Raw genomic sequence first — 11,317 nt, 5'->3', positions numbered from 1 at the left:
ATATTGACTCTCTTTCCATCTGCTGTAATAACTCACACATGTATCACTCACATACACACTTTTCTTTGTATGACGGCCTGTCTTTGATTATGTTCTTTTATGTCGCATTCACACTCTCACACAGACATACATCTTTAACGCTACAATAAATATCTCTGTTATTCATCTAATACGGTTGTGGTCTTTCATTGCTGGTCATCTATGTTATCGTCGCATAACATATTAGTATATCATCTTCGATATATATTACTGTGTGTTCGACCGTGTGACGCGTTTAAATAAAAGGAGTCCTCTGTTTTACCATTCGTCACCATTTCTCCTTTTTGAGTTCGCACGGTCGTCCCTTACAAAGGTACTAACTTTTGTATTGTGGATAGAAAATTTCTATGCAGTGTAAAAGAATATTTGAATTTATTTTATGCATGGCCATAACTAGTTGGGTGTAACTGTGGATGGTCACATGTCACACAAGTCAAAAGTGAGAGAGTATATTTATTGTTGTATGAAGAGGCTACTGAATGATGAATATTTCCATCAACATAAAGTTGTAGTCATGAAAAATATAGTATATGGATGTTTGTGAAGGTTGCAAAGCAAATAAACGTTAGATATTTAGTTCTATGAGCAACAATGACAATATGGAAATCTAATGGTGGATTGGATCAAGCTTCTATTTTAATTCCATTCATATTTTAGGATGCTTGATATGAGTTTTGAATCAACTCCCAGGACTTGATGAGTATTTTATTCACCACAGATAAAGGGAAAGTAAAGGGAGTGATCTTGGTAGGGTTTGGATTCAGAATATGAATTGTTTTTATAGTTGAGTAACTTACAAGTTATGATTCAGCTTGTTAGTAATGTCCTGTTGTATTAGGAAAGGTGTCCTAAATTTCTTGTCCTTTTTTTTTTTATAATTCTAAAGTATTCTTCAATATGTTAGTTATTTTTCACTGAACTGACCTACTTCATTCAAGTATTGTGTACACAAAGGATAAAAGTTTGTTATATCACTGTAAACACTCTATGTAAAAGGTTTCTAGTTGATGACCAATGAAATCAGTCTTCTGTTGCATGTGCAGTTTTAAAATAAATCAAACACCATTAATTTGGTCTCCTGTCAGTTTTTTTTTTCAATATAATACATTTAGTGTGTTTTTTTTTTAATCTCATTTTCAATCAGAATGTACATAAAGGTAAGTGAAGTGCAGTTCTCATATGACATTCCTTGATCTGAAGTTTTGAGTCAATGAAAGGAGATACAGAAGGACATTTCAAACAAATATCAACATTAGGTAAGTTTATAAAACTGTATAAACGCACCACGTAACAGCACTCAATGAAAAGTGATTTAAATAAACACAATGGCTTTGTAAGTAAGATTTCAAACTATCAACTTATAAGTTCATATCCTACTACAAGAATTGACTGTGACTTTGATTGTGACACAGAACCCAACCCCATCCCAACTTATTAACCTGTACAGCAGAAATTAAAATTCAAGTGATACGAGAGCAGAGCAGCAGAGTCACAAGTAGTTGAGTGTTTTGTAGCTACACAATCCCTTTTGTAATCCTCTGCTACTCATGTCTCTCTTCTGAAAGTGATTTGGGAGTCATAACAAACTCTTCTCATTCATATTGTCCCTTCATGACACTAACACATTAACTGTTCCTAGATAAATAATAATAGTTTCAATAACGATGTTAATAATAAATATTTTCAACATGGAGGTTAGATTTTAGTGTTTTGCATTTTTGCATACATGGAATATTTAAATGAATTAAAATAATGATATCTAACTTAGGTATAGGAGCACAAATCTGAGGAGGAGAAGGAACAGCCAATTATATTGACACTAATTTTTAATTGATACTGTAAAGCAGTGAGCATGCTGGGCAAAATGCTTAGTGGCATTTCATCCATTCTTACATTTTGAGTTCAAATCTACCAGGGTCAACTTAGTCTTTCATCCTTTCGGGGTCAATGAAATAAGTACCAGTTGAGCACTGGGGTCAATCGAGCCAACATGGTCCCTCTCCCAAAATTGCTGGCTTTGTGCCAAAATTTGAAACCAATATTTGTTTGATACTTTATTCAATAAATCCCAGAAGACTCAAAGACAAAGTTGAGTGATGATTGAAATAAGAAACCCATCTAAATAAAATGCAATGAATTTACTTTGGTACTGGTGCCATTTGGAAATCTGTGGATTAGCAACACATTGTCAGTGATTCTAATTCATTTAGGACCATAATAAAATTATCAAATAAAAAGTTTAGAATAGTACGACAATGCACTATAGAACAAACAATGGACTATATACCTGTTGTAATTTGGTTATCTATATTCCGATGATATTTCGGAATTACAATTTCTTCTTCAGATCTTCTTTGCTGGAGTCTCTGCTATAAACTGTTTTCCAACGGTTTTCTTTTCTCAAGGTTAAAAAAGTGTGCTTAAAAAAAAATGTGCTTATCAGAATGGAGATGGAATGTGAATAGACTATGAATGCAATTATATGGACTATGGATGCAAATGTTATATGCCAATAGTGGATGATATGAGTACCTTACACAGAAGGTCACTATGGAAATATGTAGAGAGATCAGATCTGAAAGTGTTGGGCTTCACAAATGACACAGGATAAAGAGAAGTGGCATATCCATCTAACTCATGCTGACATGAAAAAATGGTCAATAAAATGGTGATGATGCAGAAGGAAGATCCTGAAAATAAGTCAACTATAATCTCAATTTATATCTAATTAAATATTCTTCAGAATAATGAAGTTACAGCACACTCTAGATATACTATACTGTTGTGAATGGGTGGGTTTACATTGCTAATTAAATGTTGCTACTACAACAGCCTCTGAACTATTTGTTTGCATACAGTCTCCATCCTTTCTCCCATCTCTTCTAATAACTGTATGAAATCGTTTTCCTGAACCTCTCTCCTTTACCAGAATTGTAACTCTATGGAATTCCCTTCCTCTATGTTTCTCTTACAGACAACAATGCAGTACAGTTGTGTAAACTGAATGTCAACCACATCAATCTAATCAATTTGAGAGATCTTGCAAAAAGTGTTCAGGCATTTCCCTTTCTCCACAGACTAATTTATAATACATATATATATTTTTTAAAAATCAACCTTAAAATGAGGAAACTTGCTTGAGATCATCCTTGGTTCCATGATACCAACTTCTGGTTTTAAAGTGATCTAAATTAAAATCTACCATTAAGATTTCATGTTAATCTTTGTTCCAAACATCAGATATATAATGACAAATATACTTTCCTAAATACTTCATTATTTTCAAAATTAATTGAAACAAAAACAGTGTATCTCAACAGAAATATGGTAATGAAAGGGTTAACTAATTGATTTTTAAAACATTAATTAGAAATTTACTGAGACATATAAAAGCAGGATAGTAATATGCAATTGGTTTTATCAAAAAGCTTTTGTTTGAAAGCAAATGAGGAAAATTTAATTTACTATTTTTCATTTTAACCATTTTTTTTCTTCTCATGCATTTATAGTTCTAGTTGAAAGTTTTTTTTTTTAGTACATCAATTAAAACATAGAATTGGGAGTGTGTCTATAGTTGTTGCGTTTTTGTATTGTTGTGTCCTTTCAGATCAGCTATAGTCAAGTGAGTTTGGTACAATTTACACAGAACTTGAAAAATCTGTAGGAACAAGTGTTGCAGGAACAGACATAGGTTATAATGAGGTATTGTATTTTATGTACAGTGTTGAGTTGAAACAAAAAGCGGAGTATCGAGGGTGATGAGGGTGCCAAAGGTAGGATTGATGAGAAGTGCAACAAAGTCAACAAATTTGAAGGGGAAATTATATTGTAGTATCATTAGAGGAAGCAGAGATTACTGTAAGGGTGAGTATTTTTAATAAGGAAATGGTTTTGTTCAGCATATCTCTGGTCAACTATGTTGAAGACATATAGCACAGAAGCAACTAACAGTATGTGTAAAAGTAATTGATATCTTCAATCTTCAATCTATGTAGATATAAGATCTTTGGTTGTTTACTTTGCAGGAGACTTCACGATATGATCAACATTCTAGGAGGGGATGAGCTTATAAATATTGTGGATATACTGTTTTAGGAATCAGAACCTGGAATGAGGTTTCATTTTAAAGACGTTTAAGCATTTGCTGGAGATTTGGCTGATACATTTATCAAGTCACCATTACTATCACACAAATGATGTCTATGTGAGGACATATGAAGATTAAACTCATACACACATACACACATATATACACACAACCTACACATGCACATATACACACTCTCTCTCACTCTCTTGCACCCACATACACATACATGTACACACAAGGGCCTTTCATACAGTTCCTGTCTGTTAATTTCAATCACATGGTATTACTCAGTCAGCTTCAGGCTATAGTAAAAGACATACACACTAATTTGGGAGAGAAAAATAACAACAGGTCCACTGCAGGGACTCAAACCATGTATGTCTATCACTTACTGGGTAATCACTGATTATGCTGCAATGTGCTTACCACTTTTTTGTCACATGAAGCACTGTGAACATTTTACTGCAATAAACTAATGTTTCTACCTTCACAATTATCTCACTTGTTTCCAAAATAAATTGTTTGCTACTCAACCCCAACAGATAGGACATTCAATAACTGTCAAACATATAAATGTACTCCATTTAGATTTGGAGTTTATGACAAAAATTAGCACAAAGAATACCAACAATTGTTAATTAGCAGCTTGATTTTTAAATAAATTACATTAGACACTATATGGCTTTTAATAATTACTTCAAGTTGTGATGAGAACAGAAGCCTAACATTTTTTTTATAATGGAACATGTCTGCGTGATTCAGGACAGATGTTTGAAGAAAAGGAGAAGCTTTAAAGCTTGGGTAAATTAAGACCTGAATTTGGGGCACACGATTTAGAATTTTTAAAAAAATGTTTTTAACTTAGAATATGGAAGTTTATAAATATTTAGCAACTAACTTGGCAGTAGAGCAATAGCTAATTGGTCAATGAATTGGGTGTAACCAAGTTTCAAATTTATAGCTGAAGTTAATGTGAACATTTATATTATTAATGCCATTGAGAAAGTCATAAAAAGAGAAGAATCTAATTTAAAAGCTAATCTGGAATGGATGAAGCCTACTAAGTTTTTATAAAATAAAAAAAAATGAGACCCTTGGTAGCTGAGTACAAAGTTGAAAAAAGTATTGAAATTTTTTGAGTAAAATAACGACAGTGATCAAAATTAAAGATGAATGAAAAATAATCAGGACTTGATTATAGTTAGCTGTGGAAGCTGTATAGTCAATCTGTTCAACTTCTTTTAGTAATTGGAAAGCTGACAGAAACTATTAATACCGATGACAAATAGTTGGATGCTATTTGTCTTTTATAATTCCATTCATAATTAGGATGCATTTTAGGAATATAAATTGCTTCAGTATTCATTTGGCTAGTACTTTATTTTATAGACTATGGAACAATTAAAGACGAAGTTGACCTCAATAGGATTTAAGCTGAAAACATGAAAGGCCACAGCTAAAAACTATGAAGTATTTTGTTCAACAATCAATCATAAAGATAAATATTTATGTTGAGACACTCATGCAATAAAACTAATTTCTTGATTTTCTATAACCAGACATTTACTGGCTGGTTGTTTATCTCCTGCACAATCCTGACTGAGCAGAGACATTCCATTCATGATCATCCCATCATTTTTTCAGGATTAGTGAATGTGGTATTATGTCATGACATCATGTAATGTAATATTACCCACATTTTCTTTTTTGAAAACGTCAAGGTGTAATGAGGAAGATTTGGCAGTTATTTCCAGCAGGTTGTGATTCTCTTGTTAACTCAAATATTAGAGAAGTGTATCTATTAGATATCAATCCTACTAATCTTCACCCAGAAAATCAAATCTAGTATTAATGAAATGACAATATAAACTCAGAGCAAAGAGGAGGATTTTGTGTTAAGGAAAAATGTTCCAGCTCTCAATAAATTTTAAAGTACAGTAAAGAACATACTGGGTACTTTTACATTTAATGAATAAAGGACAAGGGCTAGAATTTTGATTATCAATTCAGGGAGTCAGCATAAGAACATATCAAAGAGTTATACTATCATCATTATCATTTTTACATCTACTTTTCTTTGCTTGCATGAATTGGAAGGATCCTCTCCAACACAGCATCCTACTGTTCGTTGTGTTCCTTTGTGAGGTTCAGCTCTTAACATTTCCTTAGTCTTCCTCTTCCAGTGCTTTCTTCTGCATGAATCTCCTGGCACTTCTTCAGTCATTTGTCATAATCTACACACATGTCCATATCAGTATCGCTGTCATTCTTGTAAATTACAATTTATTCCATTCATAATCCAGTTTCCCTTTCAGTACATTTGTGCCTTGCTCATGCACACTAAAATTACTCATTCAACGGATCATGCTTGATTCATTTCTAACAGATGTATATGCTTGCATCCAATGTCCAAGTCTCAATACCATATAGCATTGCTGTTCATATTCATGCATTGTATAACTTATCCTTTGCTCAGACACAGAATCACTTTGTTATCAGCAAAGGAAATAACTTCTCTTTTCCCACCTTATTCTAATTCTGGCTACTATGCTTACCACTCCTGCCTCACTGCTGGTTGTTTAGGTTGCCTAGATAACAGTAGCTATCATTTACTTCTGAGCATTGCAAGGAATTTATTAACTGGTGCTTTGAGGGCTAACTACTCCTATATACTTATCATAGGTAAAGTTTATATTTACTATTAGCCTGTCTTGATTCCACAACACTTCTTGTTCGTCAGATCACATTGGATACACCATCAGTAACTTTTACCCACTACTTTTCTGAATATTGAGCATGGCCATTTCTTTGATGGTATCAGAGTCCTGCCTTCTTCCCTGTTTACTAAAACCTTAGTCTTTGCTAAGTGTACTCTGGAGCCTTTTCGTTCTAGGTTTTGTGTCTATGTCTGGGATTATTTCTCTAAAGCTTCCAGTCTTCCCTATTAGAGCTTAGTCATTATCATAGAAGAGTCCCCATGGGCAGCCAATCTGAAAATTCCTGTTTTGACCTAGAGAACAATAATAAATAGGAAGGGGTTGAAAAATGTGCTTGGTGTTCACCTACATGCACTCCCAATTCCTCACTGAATTCATTACCAATCCTCATTTTGCTAACTGGATCTTTGTATGTGGCTTGCACTGCCATGTCCACAATCATTCATGAACTCCTAGTTTTCTAAGAGACAACTAGCCTATAGATCAGTGTACCTTCTCAAAGCTTTCTCCATTTCAACAAATGCAAGATAGAGAGAATTACTTTTGGCTTGAAACTTCTCCATTGCTGTTTCACAATAAAGAGAGCTCCAGTAGTACACTGAATTGAGAAAATTCTAAATTGCATCTCAACTAAATGGATCCTCTTCTTAATCAATTTTACTGTCATGTGGTTGATTGATCATTTTACTGTCATGTGGGTGGTTGCTTGTTGGTGTGTATTGAATTGTTGAAGACCACTATCGTGTAATCTGGCTGGCTGTGTGCATAATAAAGGAAGAAAATTCATGAACTTTTAAAATATTTATTTATGGACATGATTTGTGTTGGCTACCTAGAAAAGAAAGATGCAGATACAATAACCACCAGCTGAGAGGAGAGAACTCCACTGTGTCTTCTGGAAGGCTAGCTGTGGTATACTGTGTGTGAGTGTATGAAGTTGTTTCTTGCTTGAGGTGGTCTGCCTGAGTGCCCCATATGCAGACAATTCGTTGACAGACATAGCCTCAGACTCAACACAGAGGCCTAAATCAAGTGCCTGGAGGAGGTTGTGCTGCCCTGAGTCAAGAGGGTAGCTGCTGGAAGACCCTATGTCTGGCAACAAGACTTTGCACCATACCACACAATTGTCCTGTCTGTAAGTCATCTGTTGACGAATTGGCTACCTACCGAGTGCCCAAGGTGGTCTGCTTGAGTGCCTGAGGTGGTCTGCCTGAATGCCATGGTGGTCCTTTCAAGTGCCCAAGGTGGTCTGCCTGTGAGTTAGGCACCAAACTGTTTAAGTAGGATAAAGAGGAGGCGAATTTCAGCCCGTCCGAGAAGCCATATCACACCAGAGCTTCACGCTGATTGGTTGATCTATAGATCACTCATATTCAGTCTGGGAACACAAGTTGTTCACTTGGGTTCCCAGACTGAATATTTTGTGGTTGAGTGTGAATCCATACAGTACTAAGATTAATGTTACAATCATAACTTGGTTCAACAATTTGTTACTTCTGTAGTTTTTTTTGTTTTTTTTTGCTTTTTTCAAGAGCATCTTCTTTGCCCTTGGGACAGTTGATGATAATATAGCTATGCAAGTCATTTGGTCTGACATCTCTCAGTACAGTTTGATTGACTATACAAGTAATTAAATGAGATTGGTCATCTATCTATCTGTCTGTCTATACATTTATCTACAAGATGGGTGAAAAGTAGGCATTAAAAATTGGTAATAAAATCCATATTCCTTTAAAAAATTTATTGAAACAAATGACACATGTTCTTTATTACATGGACAAATGGAAGTAAATCTTCGTATTTCAACATAAGCACTGGTGGTGTCAACCAGTTTCCTCAAATGGCTAGGGATGGAATGAACAACCTTCTGAAGGATGCCGTCAGGGATATCATTGAGAACCTGTCTGAATCCATATCTCTAAGTCCTCCAGTGTGTGAGGTTTTGTCTTGTACACCTCCACAGGTAAAAATTACATGGAGTGAGATCTGGACTTCTTAGAGTTCTGGACTTTTGTGGTCACAGTCTTCAGGTTTTCGTTCCTGCATATAATGGGGTTTCCAAGAATGAAAATTCAATTCTTTAGGTAACAACATACATACCTTGTGTCTTGTTAGTCCACTTTCACAAGCTGCTTGACGTGTTGATTTTTGCAGGCTGCAATTAAACATTTCCTGCACTGTTACCACATTCTCCGCTGATTGGGATGTGGTTGGACAGCTGCTACTTCTTGCATCATTCACAGAGCCCATGGTTGTCAGCTTTGCGTGACAACTTTTTATTGTCTCCGGATGCAGTGTTGCATGCTTGCCTTTCCATGTATGCCATCATTTCTGAACCAAAACAATGGAATTTCACACTTCATAGTGTACTGCTATCTTAGCTTGCTCCTGAACAGTCAAGCAACTGGCCATCTGGAAAATAAGAAATAAAACAATTAGTGTTGTCTGTTAAAAAAAGTGTTTTCATCACGACTTCAATGAAACTAAAAATTCTATCAGCAATTTCTAATGCTTAGTGACTTTCTACCCACCCTGTATGTATATATATGTATATACAATTATTGTATGTGGTTAGATGATATAAAGTCTATTTTTTCAGCATATTGGCACAGAAATATTTTCTTTTGCCCTTATTTATAATTGTTTATAATTTTCACCTTAAAAGGTATTTTAATATGCTGGCCACTGATTAAATAATAAAAAGAATTATCCTTTTATTAGAAGTATATATATATACATATATTCTTTTGTTTCAGTCATTTGACTGTGGCCATGCTGGAGCACCACCTTTTAGTCGAGCAAATCGACCCCAGGACTTATTCTTTGTAAACCTAGTATTTATTCTATTGGTCTCTTTTTGCCGAACTGCTAAGTTATGGGAACGTAAACACACCAGCATCGCATGTCAAGTGATGTTGGTGGGGGACAAACACACATACACAACAGGCTTCTTTCAGTTTCCATCTACCAAATCCACTCACAAGGCTTTGGTCAGCCCGAGGCTATAGTAGAAGACACTTGCCCAAGGTGCCATGCAGTGTGACTGAACCCAGAACCATGTGGCTGGTAAGCAAGCTACTTACCACACAGCCACTCCACACATGCTTACATACATGTATCCAGCTGTAGAAACCATGCCAAAGCAGACACTGGAGCTCAAAGCAATTCTCTGGCTCTTTGGATCCTGTCAAATCATCCAGCCTATCCCAGCATGTCGTCTACTATAGCTGCCTTGGTTCTTGTAAGTGAATTTGGTAGAGGGAAACTGAAAGAAGCATGTTGTATATATATCTTTTACTTGTTTCAGTCATTAGACTGTGGCCATGCTGCGGCACTGCCTTGAAGAATTTTTAGTCGTATCAACCTCAGTACTTATTTTTTTAAACCTAGTACTTATTCTATTAGTTTCTTTTGCTGAACTACTAAGTTATGGAAACGTAAACACACCAGCATCGGTTGTCAAGAGTTGGTGGTGGTGGGACAAATACAGACACACATATTCAAGGGGCTTCTTCCAGTTTCCATTTATCAAATCCACTCACAAGGCTTTGCTCAGCCCAAGCCTATTGTAGAAGACACTTGCCTAAGGTGCCACACGTGGTTGGGAAGCAAGCCTCTTACCTCATAGCCATACGCACGCATGACTGTGTTACAGTCTCCTTGCCTTGACAGTAAAGCAAGTGTTATTGTTATGCAAGTGTTGTTCTTCATTCCCACTCTTGCATGAAAACATGTCTGGTCATAGGGAAATATAATCTTACTTGGAACAAGGGTTGGTGACATGAAGGGCATCCAGCCAGAGAAAAATGCGCCTAAACAAATTCCATCCGACCCATGCTGGAGTGGAAAAGTGGACATTGAAACGACGATGGTGATGATAATGATATGAACGAGAAAAGAGAGGACCCAATACAGAAAATATAATTCATTGAAAGCCGAAACTTCACCAATTCATACTCCGTGTTATTCTGATAATCGAAAATTGTTGCTGTTGCGCGCACGCGTATACATACATACATATGGACACACACACACCTTTGTTTCATTCGTCTAGATTTCTAACGGATTATCCCATTAGCTACATGAAGAATCCTAACAGAGCACTTACACACAGGCAAGTGCCAAACAATATTCTGTGAGTCTGATATACACCCACATCATATCAATATGATAAATAATGAGAATAACAAAATGATAATGATAAATAAATCATAGGAAGTCCCCACCATTTTCTCCCGAATTTTTTTTTTTTTGCCAAAAACCCCCGTTTTCGGGTACGGAGATTCCGGAAAATTGCCAAAAATCGGCATTTTGAAATCCACCCCCCATTTCTTCATTTTTCACTTTTTTTCCCTAACCCTAAAACCTGAACTGTAACTTAAAACCCTAGTTAAAAATGAAGAAATTAGGTGATGTAATTTCAAAAGCCGATTTTTGCCATTTTTTTTTTGCAAATTCGTATTCTCCGTAA

The 11,317-nt window shown here is 35.5% G+C and overlaps 1 long non-coding RNA gene across 2 annotated transcripts in view; it reads right to left on the bottom strand.

The window, feature by feature from the left end:
• LOC128251592 (uncharacterized) overlaps positions 1-11,317 on the bottom strand; it is a 69,810-nt gene that overhangs the window by 57,779 nt on the left and 714 nt on the right. Inside the window, exon 2 of one of the 2 annotated variants that reach the window (XR_008267193.1) lies at positions 8,947-9,258. This is a non-coding gene — a long non-coding RNA (uncharacterized LOC128251592). Of the gene's footprint in view, positions 1-8,572; positions 9,259-11,317 lie in introns of those variants that run through there. The other variant, XR_008267192.1, reaches the window with a different exon arrangement.

This window comes from Octopus bimaculoides, chromosome 2, assembly GCF_001194135.2.
Source record: "Octopus bimaculoides isolate UCB-OBI-ISO-001 chromosome 2, ASM119413v2, whole genome shotgun sequence".
NCBI classification, from domain to species: domain Eukaryota; kingdom Metazoa; phylum Mollusca; class Cephalopoda; order Octopoda; family Octopodidae; genus Octopus; species Octopus bimaculoides.
This window is presented reverse-complemented; position numbering and strand designations above follow the sequence as displayed.